The sequence below is a fragment of the Nymphaea colorata genome, chromosome 2 (assembly GCF_008831285.2).
Source record: "Nymphaea colorata isolate Beijing-Zhang1983 chromosome 2, ASM883128v2, whole genome shotgun sequence".
NCBI classification, from domain to species: Eukaryota; Viridiplantae; Streptophyta; class Magnoliopsida; order Nymphaeales; family Nymphaeaceae; genus Nymphaea; species Nymphaea colorata.
In genome coordinates, this window is record NC_045139.1 from 19,856,560 (window position 1) to 19,868,581 (window position 12,022).

Consider the following 12,022-nt stretch of genomic DNA (forward strand, 5'->3'; position numbering starts at 1 on the left):
AAAAGTAACATCTGCATATACTTAATGGATGGGTGGTTGCAAAAGATTCTAATGAGATGGGCAAATAGCTCCCATCAAAAAGCAATTGAGTGCATCCAACTGTGCCGTGGTATGGCTTGTTTGTTGCTCATTTAGTTGGAAGTGGGGTCCTCGAGGAGACATCCCATTTTATTAAAATAAATAAACTGCACACAGACAACCAAAATGCTAAAAGGAAGGTGAGAGAACTGTTTCCCTCTAGACTAAGTTATCTAAGCCTGAAAATCGCTTATTTAGTGGGTTCTGTTAATTCACTTGGAGCACACTTACAAGTGAAAATGAAGGCCTTCTAAAAGCAGCACCTCCCTTCTAGACAAGCTGGCATCCAATTCAACCATCTCCACTGGTTAGATATCACCTTGATGAATACGATAGGCTCCTGAAAACGATGTTGCGGAATATGCTCCATAGAGAACTTTTTTGGGTAGGGGCACACCCTTCCTCAGAATATGGATGTTTGTATATGCTGCTTTAAAATTAGTTATCAAATTTAATACAGAGACCGAAAATGAAATTCTTCTTTTCCTAAAGATGTTCACTAGAATGCAATCTTGCCCTGACCCTGGAACCGCACATTCATTAGGTATTAACACTTATTTAATACACAATTGACACTCCTACAACTCAACAAGGAGAGAAAGCAAGAATGGCCCTGCACATCCCCTGCAAATTTAGTGAGCCAAAGTTGAGATCTGTTTTCATTTTATATCAAATACAATATGATTTTCAACACTCAATATTCCATATAGCCAAATGAAACATAAGGCCCTGACATTTGGCCAACTAGCTATTTTTGAAGCTTGTAGATGAACCATTCCCTTAATTCCTAAGAAACATTAGAATCGGGAATTTTTTTATGCCGAAGTTTGTGATCAAAGTACTTCTAGATGTTAACCAAAAAAAAGAAAGAAAAAAAAAAAGAAAAAGCGATCAACACCATCCTCATGTTGATTGCAAATGATGCACGTACTTGATAAAGAAATGCCTCTTTTTTACAGGTGACCCAAAGTTTGGAGTTTGTCATTAATTGACACTAACAATATAAACCAATTGGCCCTATGATGACTATTTTTATACCAAATTTATCTTTCTTAAAATCTGGCTCCACGTTTTCACCAAACTCTCTTTTAGAGACCTAGTTGAATTTAACATAATCCACCCAACAACCTCTAAAAAACAGCTGATCAAAAGCATACTTATACAACGACTTGTTAATATTACCTCTTAGAAATAAATCTTTAGGCTAAGGAATCCAAGTAAAAATGGAATTTAGCATCTCTCCCATTAAGACTAGCAGCAAGTGTACCCGTATCTTCAGAAGTCATCGTAAAGTATAGTCAAGCTAACTTGTGAGAACTTAACCCTGCCAACACTGCGTCTTTTAAATCAAAATATTCACTATATTTTTCCAGTCTTATCGGATTCCACTGAATGCGTAAGAAATAACACCACAATCTTTCAAGGACCAAAGACTCCGAAATTTAAGCATTTAAATTTATAACTCTACCACAAATCAAGCTAGAATAACAGATCTTAAGAATAAGGTTGACCAAGCATGCCGTTGTTTAAGTCTGACAAATTTAAAACGTGTTCCATCCTTAAGAAGGACTGCACTAAAGCTAAAATGGCACTGTAATACAGGTATCTGCCTAGAAGAAATATAGTTAGTTTATGACTAATGATCCTATTTAAAAAGTCTTTCATATACTACATGATTACTTTATATACAAACTGACATAGGGGGAACCGCAGAGTCCTAGCGAGGTGCCGACTCAAATTGCAGCGGTGGAGGAGCTTCTTGCCTAGCAGGCTCGGGTACTGGAACGGCGGAGTGGCTCCATGAGGCTCAAGAGCGTGCTGAGATCAAAAAGCGGATGAACGCGAGATCCAGGCTTTCGTCGTCATTCGGAGTTGGGTCGGCTTCCTCACCTTCCGTCCTACTTTCCGTCTGAGGTGAAACGCCTGATGGAGGTGAATTCAATGACGACTACAGAAGGGCCTGGCGGACGCTCCACTCCACATAGTAGCTTTCCGTCTTAATCAATCAAGGTGGGTCGGAGCTTGGCGAAGTGTTTTTCTTATTCTTATTAGCAAAACTCTTTCCACTGGCGTGGCACTGGTGGTTGCTTCTGAGCTATACACAAACAATAGGAAGAGGAGAAAGAACCATAAAAAAGTGGTTGATGAGCATCTATTTGAGTCGATCATTCCCAAGATCTAATTCCAGTTTTCTCTTATGTAGTGGAAACGCCTTACAATCTTTCATTTTACGCTTAAGGGAAGAAATGTTCTTGGTGGATGCAGGACCTGGGACCCCCAGAATTTGTATGCAAGATGAGTCTACAGGAGTGCCAATCAACCGAGCCACCAGGTTTGAGAATAAGGTTGGATCCCTGGATGTAGTGGCTGGTGAATCACTGATCAAAGAGCGGATTTTGGAGAGATTCTTCATCGATATAGTGGCCGGTGAATCACTAATCAAAGATCGAGCAGCCGCCAAGTTGAATGAGTTGGTGGCCAGATACATTTCACTACTATTATCTTCAACTCTTTACTATATACTAACCTTGTCTATATGTATAACTTTTCCTTTAGCTTTTTCTAATGTATTACATATAGACAAGGTTAGTATATAGTAACATGTATAATCATGTGTGGATAACAAACATACACAACACTCATTAGTTTCAGGGTCAGAATAGTTTGTATTACTACTACTACGAGTAGCAATAAAACCTTGATACATGAAGGCTCAGGTCCATCTCCCTCCAAACTATACAAAGAAATATATCAAATTGAGTAGTTGATATATGTATAGATTAATATTATTCAACTAGAAATATAAACTCAAAATAATATTCAATTATAATTTACCTTCTTTGCTTTAAATCGTGCAAAGCTCTATGTACCAGTGGTGTGTGGGTACATCAATTATGCATGGCTTTGAGTATTTTCTTCATTAACTTTCTGTAAATTATTATATCATATATGATATTACATCGACTTATACTAAGATTTTTAGTACAAATTAATTCACATCGAATGTGTTGAATGTATACCTTTTTTTCCGTCTTCATCAAAATGTTTCATCATATATTTCAATTGATCATATGGAATGTCATACTTGACAAGTTGGGCTTTATGAGCTTTAAAAGTTTGAAAATGTTTGTGTACTTTCCTTAATTCATGAGGTATGTGTATTCTTGTCATGTCCACTTGTGCATAAACAAATTATGTACATTAGGAATGTCAAAAGTTCTCTTATTTTGAACACATAGAACAAAGTATAAGTGTGAACAAATATTATGCAACATTCAATTATTAAATTTTAAGTAAAAGTTAATAGTCACATGCATATATTCAAAAATCTACTTTAAATTAATTGAGCAATTACAATCACTTGTAGAAATCAATGGTCTGCATTATGGATCTCGTGCCAACATTCCAATATACATTGTCAAAAGTTGTCATTCTCTACCGATTGGCTATCCAAGGATTTTAGGTTTTTTGCCTAAGTAAGCATGGTGGTGACTTTGCAAGTGAAGAGCTACCATTAGGTTAGAACTCATGACCAGTTGTGTAATGGTCTTGGAGCATTGTCATAGAAAACTTGTCATGTTGGGGAAAAAATGTATGTTATATGTCAAAAATAAGTCACCTTAAAAACTCTTGTCTTTTTTTAAAATCATGAAACTTTTAACATTTCCGTATTATACTGAGGAAACTATAGCCATTTAAAACCCATAAACAACATTTGTGACAATGTCTTTGAGGTTAAATAAGAAGAAGTTTTTGCTAGAGCTTGAATATAGAACATACAACAAACAAGAAAATGATATCTTATGATTAATTGCATTGGGGAGAGCTAAATAAAGTTGAGTCTAAGACTTGCTCCTGCTCGTGTGACAAGGCTAAAATCCTTTTAGCCTTTGAAACTGTATATACACTTGTAGGCATATAGAAGGATAACTATTGTTAGGTGTGGATATTTCTACAAAAGATTACAAAGAATAAACTGCAATAAAAGACAAAGATGAACCTTAGCGAAATAGAACTTTGATGAAAATTTCGGCATGTAAAGAAGACTTTGAGACCATTCCAACAAGTTATCACAGATAGAAAGCTTGGATTAGAATGGAATGCTATGAATTTTTAAGATTTGGTTTGAAACCCTAAAAACATAAGAGAAAAAAGCTTCATTTCTATAACATGAAAATGCTTACGATCAAACAAGCACTAATGCCCATTATTTTAGCGGACTATATGAGGGACCCTTTCTATAAAATAAGAAAGGTTAATCACCATGCCATGACTTACCAAATATATAATATACAGTAAGAAAAAAATAAAAAAGCATTGTTTATTTGATTATTTTCTTGTGGTACTTGAGTAACCATATTCTTCTAATGGTTGTCATGAACAATATTGCATAAATCAATTTTAGGGAGAAGGAGGACTGGTTGAGATGGAGCTCATAGCTCAATCATCAAACATTAACAACTGAATTCTATGAGGAAATAAGGAGGCATAATAGGAAGGAAAATTAGAAGATCCTGATCTAGAAAAGTAAATCACCAGCCAGAGTTTGCTGGCTTGGCATGTTAGAACAAGCTTTCTACCTTAGATTGCCTACAAAAACATAGCTTGTGCATTGTGAATAGATGCTATCTATGTGGATAGCAAGGAGTCCAACTTCTATCTATTGATCCAATGTGAGCATGTTATGACCGTTTAGAGCAGAGTAGTGAGGTGTTTGGTAGAGACAAAATCCCATGATGACGGATCAGTGACAGGCTTCAATTCTAGGAGAAAGCTAAATTCAATCACAAGCAGCTTAGGCAGTGCTAGAATGTTACCTTTCACTTTGTGTTGAAAATTATGATAGAGCAGAAACTAGATTGCCCACGACAACTAGAATCCAACAAAAGGTAAAGGTGCTTCTTCAAATTATTTGGCAAGAGAGCACAAACTCCCCCAGAGCACTGGATTGGAAAGAGAGAAAAAGAGAGGAAGTGAACTTGTGGATGACACAAGTACAATTCATAACAGCAATATAGGCCAATCATGTCCGAATGTCCTCTAAATCCTAGCATACAAAATGAAATCACATATTTTTACCCTTCACTACTATTATGATGATGGTATTCGAGAACCACTTTCAATCATCAAGGAGGGTGGAAATAACTTAGTTGATATAGTGTTTGAGGTGTTGAATTAGGGATATACCATTAACACCGTCGAAGAGGTATGCTTTGTTGTGCAGCTCAATGGCAAAGAAAAGCAGCATCACTTGAGGGGAATCCTAGAAAATAGAAGGCCCTAGCTTAATAGATAGAAGCATTTGGCTAATGTTGCTTTCAAGTAGAGTAACTGAGAGGGTGGGGGGGTTTCGATGTGTGTGGGTAGATTGATTAAGAAATGAGTGGAATGTTTAACTAAATACACAACAAGTTGGTTGTTGTCTTGTTTTTGTTTGTTTGATGCTCATCATCCCACCACCTCTTTGTATATCTTTCAGTTTTTATACATAAACATATTTTGGTAATAAAGGAAGAGAGCCTACCTCCTAACAATCTTTTTCATTGGAAAAAAAAAATTGCTTATGACATCAAAATAAGATTTGAAAGACATGGTGATTTTTCATCATCCAACTCGAGCAATAACCAAAGGAATGAAATGGATTTATATAAAATCCATATGTCATCCAAGAAACTATGTTCGTACAAATAAATGCTCAATACCGAAGTAGGCACATTGATCATGATCAAATGCTTTTCTGATTGTCTCATACCTTGTAATTGATGCACAATATTGTTTTTTAGAGTCTTCTTAAGTATAAAGGATTTACTTGGTACTAATAAAGTCTAGCCTCGATTCTTCCTTAGATCCCGTGTTTCACTCCACTAGTATCATAGATTGGGGTCGATGCATAGGAAATGCATGCATTCCCTACTATAAATTAAATAAGGCCACCAAATAAGAGAACACATGATGTAGTCTTTCAGTGAGCAAAACATATAGCTTGGATGTTATAGACAATATTGAAGCATACAATGGGATTGAGAAGCGATGAAGGAGATGAAAACCACGAGCAAGAAAACCAAGAGGAGAATGGAATGGAATGGAATGGAATGAATTCAAAGACAAGAAAATGAAGAAGAGTAGAAGAAAGAATATAGACTAGTAGAAACAAAGGGAAATAAAGTGCCTTCATTTTGTGGGATGTGTGTTGCTCATGGTTCTTCATAACTCCTTTTTTAAGGAATGACTACGGCCAACTCACAAGCAAATATAAAGCGTTTAGCACCACAAAAAATGAGATCATGGGTGCGAAATAAGAAAAACATTCACTAATGTTATAAGAAGCACCATCACTAAAATTGTATCATTATCGACATCAAGGTATATCATCAATAAAGCAAGCTATATCAACGAGAATGAAAACTCCATAACTCTACCTTGGATGAAAGACTGACATTACTAACATGGAAATCTCATGTTAGTGAATCAAAACATACACTGACAAGAAAGACACAACGTTAGTGATAATCAAACAAATATTGATGACCATCTTAGGTCATCAATAAAAAGAAAATCTTTAATGATACACCCAAAATATGTCAGTAAAACTATGCCTAATGCTACTAAAGAAAATGACCTACATTACTAATGTGAATTTTTATGTGAGTGAATCAAACATATAATAATGGGTCAGTTGTAATGGTAATGATAAATCAAATTAATACTAATAATGTTTCTAATGTCAGTAAAAATGTGTGCTCTTTACCGATGTCTCTATTAGGCAAGTCAGTAAACACAAAATGTTTCTGACAACTTTGTCCTGCAGTCAATAATAATGGTCTTTACTATCGCCACTGTGTTCTCATCAGTGAAATTCAAACTTTTACTGATGCATTTTCTTCTACCCATCAGTTAAGGCTGGGGTATTTTAGTGATGGAACATAATACGTAAGTTTTTTTACCTTGTCCTCACTTTTTTTGACATAATTCTTCCTCCATAACAAGTGAATCTTCAAGCTCCACAAAAAATCTTGAGTAGATCAGCAGCTACTAATTATCACATTTAATTTCTCTTTGAATTTTATTTGTTTTTGTTTTTACCTAATTAATTATTTTATGCACATTTTCTAAACATGTCTTCCTTTAATTAGAAAAATATCTCATTACAATTTCTAGGTTGGATAAGATCCTAATCATACAATATCCTTTATCACATGCACCCATCTTATTACACCACTGTAAAGTAGCATTTTATATTGTTCTAGCAAGATGTATACGTAAAAGAATGTGAGCTCTTTAGTTGGGACATGCCACATGCTAATGTGAATATATTGCATTGTGATTAGACATTGATATTTGTAAAACTCTCAAGGAGCTTGAATAGTCTTGTTTTCCATCTATCTTTGACTCAAAGAGCACCAGTCTAACATACAGAAAATATGTTTTTTCCTAATTTTATTGTTAGACCATGTAGAGTGTCTTTCTGAGTCTTTCATGAAAGTCATCCTATGATGAACAAGAAACCTATTGAATACCCGCACCATCTAGCATTCAGCAAATTTGTTGTTTTGTTTTATTCTCATTTCATTGCCTTAAAATCATCAATAGTGATACAGGGATCATCAAAACATTGAAGCAATCTACTTGGCACACTCATCTACGTGAGCTCTTGAAATGGATCAAGAAAAAGGTAAATTTTGCCTCCACATATTAAATTCAACTTCCAAAAACATATATTGCCAAAGGAGTCTAGTAGACATCTATTGTGATAAATCAAACATACACAGTGGATTGATTCCAACATCTGATCACTCTCTCCCTACATCTAACGATATATTTGTTGCCCATATATAGCTAATGTTAAGCGCTTAATTTCTCTACAAAACCTTGAGAAAAAAACATTGAATCCAACACAAAAAGGCATTGCTTCCTCAATAGCAACTGAAAGTCTAAGTAACCTACATGCTTAAATTGTTCATGAATTTTTTATACAATAACTTTTATAACATTGCAAAATTTCACAAATTAGACCTCTACGCAAATGTTGTGCTTGAGATATAAATGGAACCAAAAATCAATTCTCACACATTTTTTTCCCTCGTACTTCACCATGAACAAAGAGGACCTCACTATCATTACACATCATATCACGTAAAATATCCTTACTAATCACAAGTGCATCCCTTGCTTTAAAAGCTATATGAAACATTAAGGTCTCAAGTCATGTTTTTGTTCGTGGACCTTCCTAGAATAGAACCTATCTTTTCCTTGTCCACCACCCCCTTATTGAGCTTGACACACGGGAAGGCGGTGGGGAGATTCAGACTGATTCCAATGAATGAAAGCTAATCAAATTTACAAATTGATTGAAGCCAAATTTTGTGCCGTCATCGATAACTTTAAGTTCTTTGTTTTTTTCATCTTGTCATTGAAAGTAGCGACCCTTGCTTCATTTGAAGTCAACCCTCACTAGATGGAGGTGACACCTCTTCAATCAGTCGATTGTGAAGACTCACCAAACAATCTAAAATATCTCTTATCCTACATAGGGCTAAGAACCGCTTCCAATAACCAGACACAAAAGTGGTTATTTAACATAGGCAGAACCTTAGGCTTAAAAGAAATGAGATTTATTACCGTGCTAAACTTTCTTAGTATCTTAACCTTCTCCACTTCTATTGACTAACCCTCACATTTGATATCCTCTATCTAAGGACCTCCCTGTGGGTGAAAGTTAGCTCCATAACTACAACTCCCAGGATAAAGCATAAACTTCAATAGGGTGTCAAGACAACTTGTTCCATAGTTATTACAAAGCCCAAGCTCTGTTTGAGAGATCCACTTTCAGGAAGTAACCTTTGAGGAAGCTAAAACTCCCTTAAAATTTGTGATTATTTCAGATAACATAATGAAGACAAGGCAAATACACCCATGGTGGGGTTTCACCTCCATGCAAATGAGAATGGCAAACTCAGTTTCCATCTACTAGTGATCAACACTTTTCATGCCACCAACCATGCACTTTTCTTCATAACTAGGTGAAGCTCCTCCTAACACGATATGGTTATGTATGGGTAGGTCCCATCAAGTACCATGGATCCACCCATTGTATAAAATCTTTCTTAGATGAAAAAGTATTTTGGTACTCAATTGAATTATTGTATTCTCACCACTAGGGAGCCTAAATCATCAACAACAAGTCATCCCCAATCATAAACTGCTCTTTTTGTTTCCCAGTCTAACCCCAAAAATGGAAGAGCAGGTCCATTACTCGAGCCAAGTGTATGTCTCGTATAGATTCATGAATCAAGTGGGTTACATTTACCATTTCATCAAGACATATGATATCGCTTGATACAAGGGAATTACCAGACTATACTAGATCTTTTCATGTGCCAAGAGGGTGACCTCTTTAATATTGTTGAGGGTGACTAGAGTTACAAATGGATCTCTACCTCCAATTTCCCATTTTACTAGTAATATGGGTCTGACTTTTATAGTCAAGGAGCCATGATCATTTTTCCCTTTGGTTGATGGAAGCTCAATGTGCATAGGAACCATGCCTACTGCGCATTAAATCTAGGGGCATGATGATTATTTCACAACTACAAGTCGTTGTGTTGACGTTGATAATGTAAAATATGATGGTGATTGGTCTCCTAGGGTGGATTGTCTCCAGGCGTTGCTAAATTAAACTATATATCATAATTATAGTCATCTAGCTAGACCCTAATAAGAAATCTTGTTTATGTAGAGTACCTTAATTAATCTAACCCAAATAATAAGACATATTCATGAAATGTTATAACATAGTATTCTATGAATCTGCCTATTCTTTAGGGTAGATTCATGGAACACACATACACATGAACAAATATATGTATATATTTCAACTTGTATTTTTCAGTCATTGTATTTATGTCAGTCATAGCAATATGAGAGAGATCGCTGGTTGTAGTGGCCTAGTGGGCTTCCCTTCCCCTCCAATGTTAATCTTATTTGGTGTGCAGGTCCCAGCAAATACGATAGGGCCCAGAGTACTTTTGGAAGAGAAACATAAAAGGCCCTGACTCAAGTTCACAATTCGTGTACTTGAATATGAGTATTGACCTGTTACATCCACTGGGAAATTCTGTTCCCTTTTTGTGGGAACGCACGCGGAAGTGGTGCATGATCATCCATGCTTTTGGACCGTGTCCGTGTGACATTATTGCGTGCACGCTCATTCCTTTCCAACTTCACATTCCCCTTGGACATGAATGTTACTGCTGAGTCATTCTACCTACATTCGGAAACAGCCGATTCCAGGTATGTAGAATATGTCAAGGAAAAAGTTAAATTATTGAAAACCCGAAAAGTTCAAATAACAAATAAACGTCGTGTCAGCTTCTCCGGTGTTGATCCTATCTTCTTTCTTTCTTGATCGCTTTTGTGATGCGACATTTATACCAGCAGATCCACCAAGGATGGATATTCCCATAGATGATGGATCCCATGTAACAAGGAGAGGAACGTACTAATTTACTACAAGTCGCTAATTTCTAAGTACGCACGCTTAGCTTGCATGGAATCTGGAAAAGTTTATAGGGGACGTCGATCATTTTTTAATTAATTAACAAATATTCTCAAAAAAAGTATATTTTTTAATTAAAATAGTGCATTATTTGGTTATGTTTTTGGAGAAAAAATATCATGAAGAAGCATGTCTTATAGCAACAGAGCCACAGCATCTGCCAACCTGTCCACCAGTCGCTGTACATGCATAGTTTGGAGTTAGAGCAGAACACGTGCTATCATATTGTTCAACTGGGCCATATATATAGGTTGGACACAAGAAAAGTTTAACAATCCAATAAAAGAGAGAGAGAAAAAACTGTTTAATCTACATTGAACTATCTTTTCTATTTTTGGGTTCTTTCTTGTATTTCGATGCAAAGATGTCGAAAAGATATCTGAACGCATTCCCCTAAAGAAATAAAAATATATTTTTGTATAAAAAACTTGTATAACTGATATATATATATATATATATATATAGAGAGAGAGAGAGAGAGATCTAGAGATCTGTAGATTCTGTACTACTACTACGAAATAAAATGAGTTAACACGATCTAGCGTCTGAATTAGTGATCGGCTATACCTTGATTATTTTCTTATACAAGATACATAATATGGGGAGAATATCAAAGTAGTAGACTGGACTGGACTGCGTAACACGAGGGTATAAATATAAACGCGGCCTGAAAATTAAGGCTGACAGAACGCGAACCATGTGGTGGTGGTGTCCAGCTCCGACTGGCCGTCCACGGCACCGAGGCGAGGGTCTCTCTACCTCCCAAATGTGCGGGGGGCGTATATGGGGCCCACACGATTGTGAGTTCCAGCCCATGCCCACCCGCCACGCCACTTGCCTTGCGCCATCCTCCTTACCACAAGGAGGTCTACGTGGGCCCCCCAACTTTGTCTGTCCGTTTCAAAATTTGATTCCCTTTCTTTTTCTTGCACCTCTTTCTCTTCCCAAGCGGACCCAAAAGAGACGCACATGTGGTGGGCACTGATATGCTGACGTAGATGAAGTCTATAGTCCTGTTGAAAAGGAAAGATATATCGGACAACAACAAGCCCCTCTTCCTTACAAGGTTCATCATTTGTTTTAGTTTGTCATGTTGATAATGTATCTTTGGTTCAATTGTTATAGATGATGTTTGGTACAACAAACAATGGCATGTATGTGTTGTGTGATGGTTTATTATAAGACCATTCCCAGACCAGAGGGGCAGGCATGCGCATTAGTCGCTAAGTTTTATTTATATTTTTAATGAATGAAAAGGAAATTAACATGCAGAGCAGCTTATACCTTGGGGCCCCAGCTAACCAATTGTTTCGGTTGCCTCCTCTTCCACCATTCATTCCTGTTGCATGAATAAACGTCCGATAAGACAAACATATATAACATGTTTCG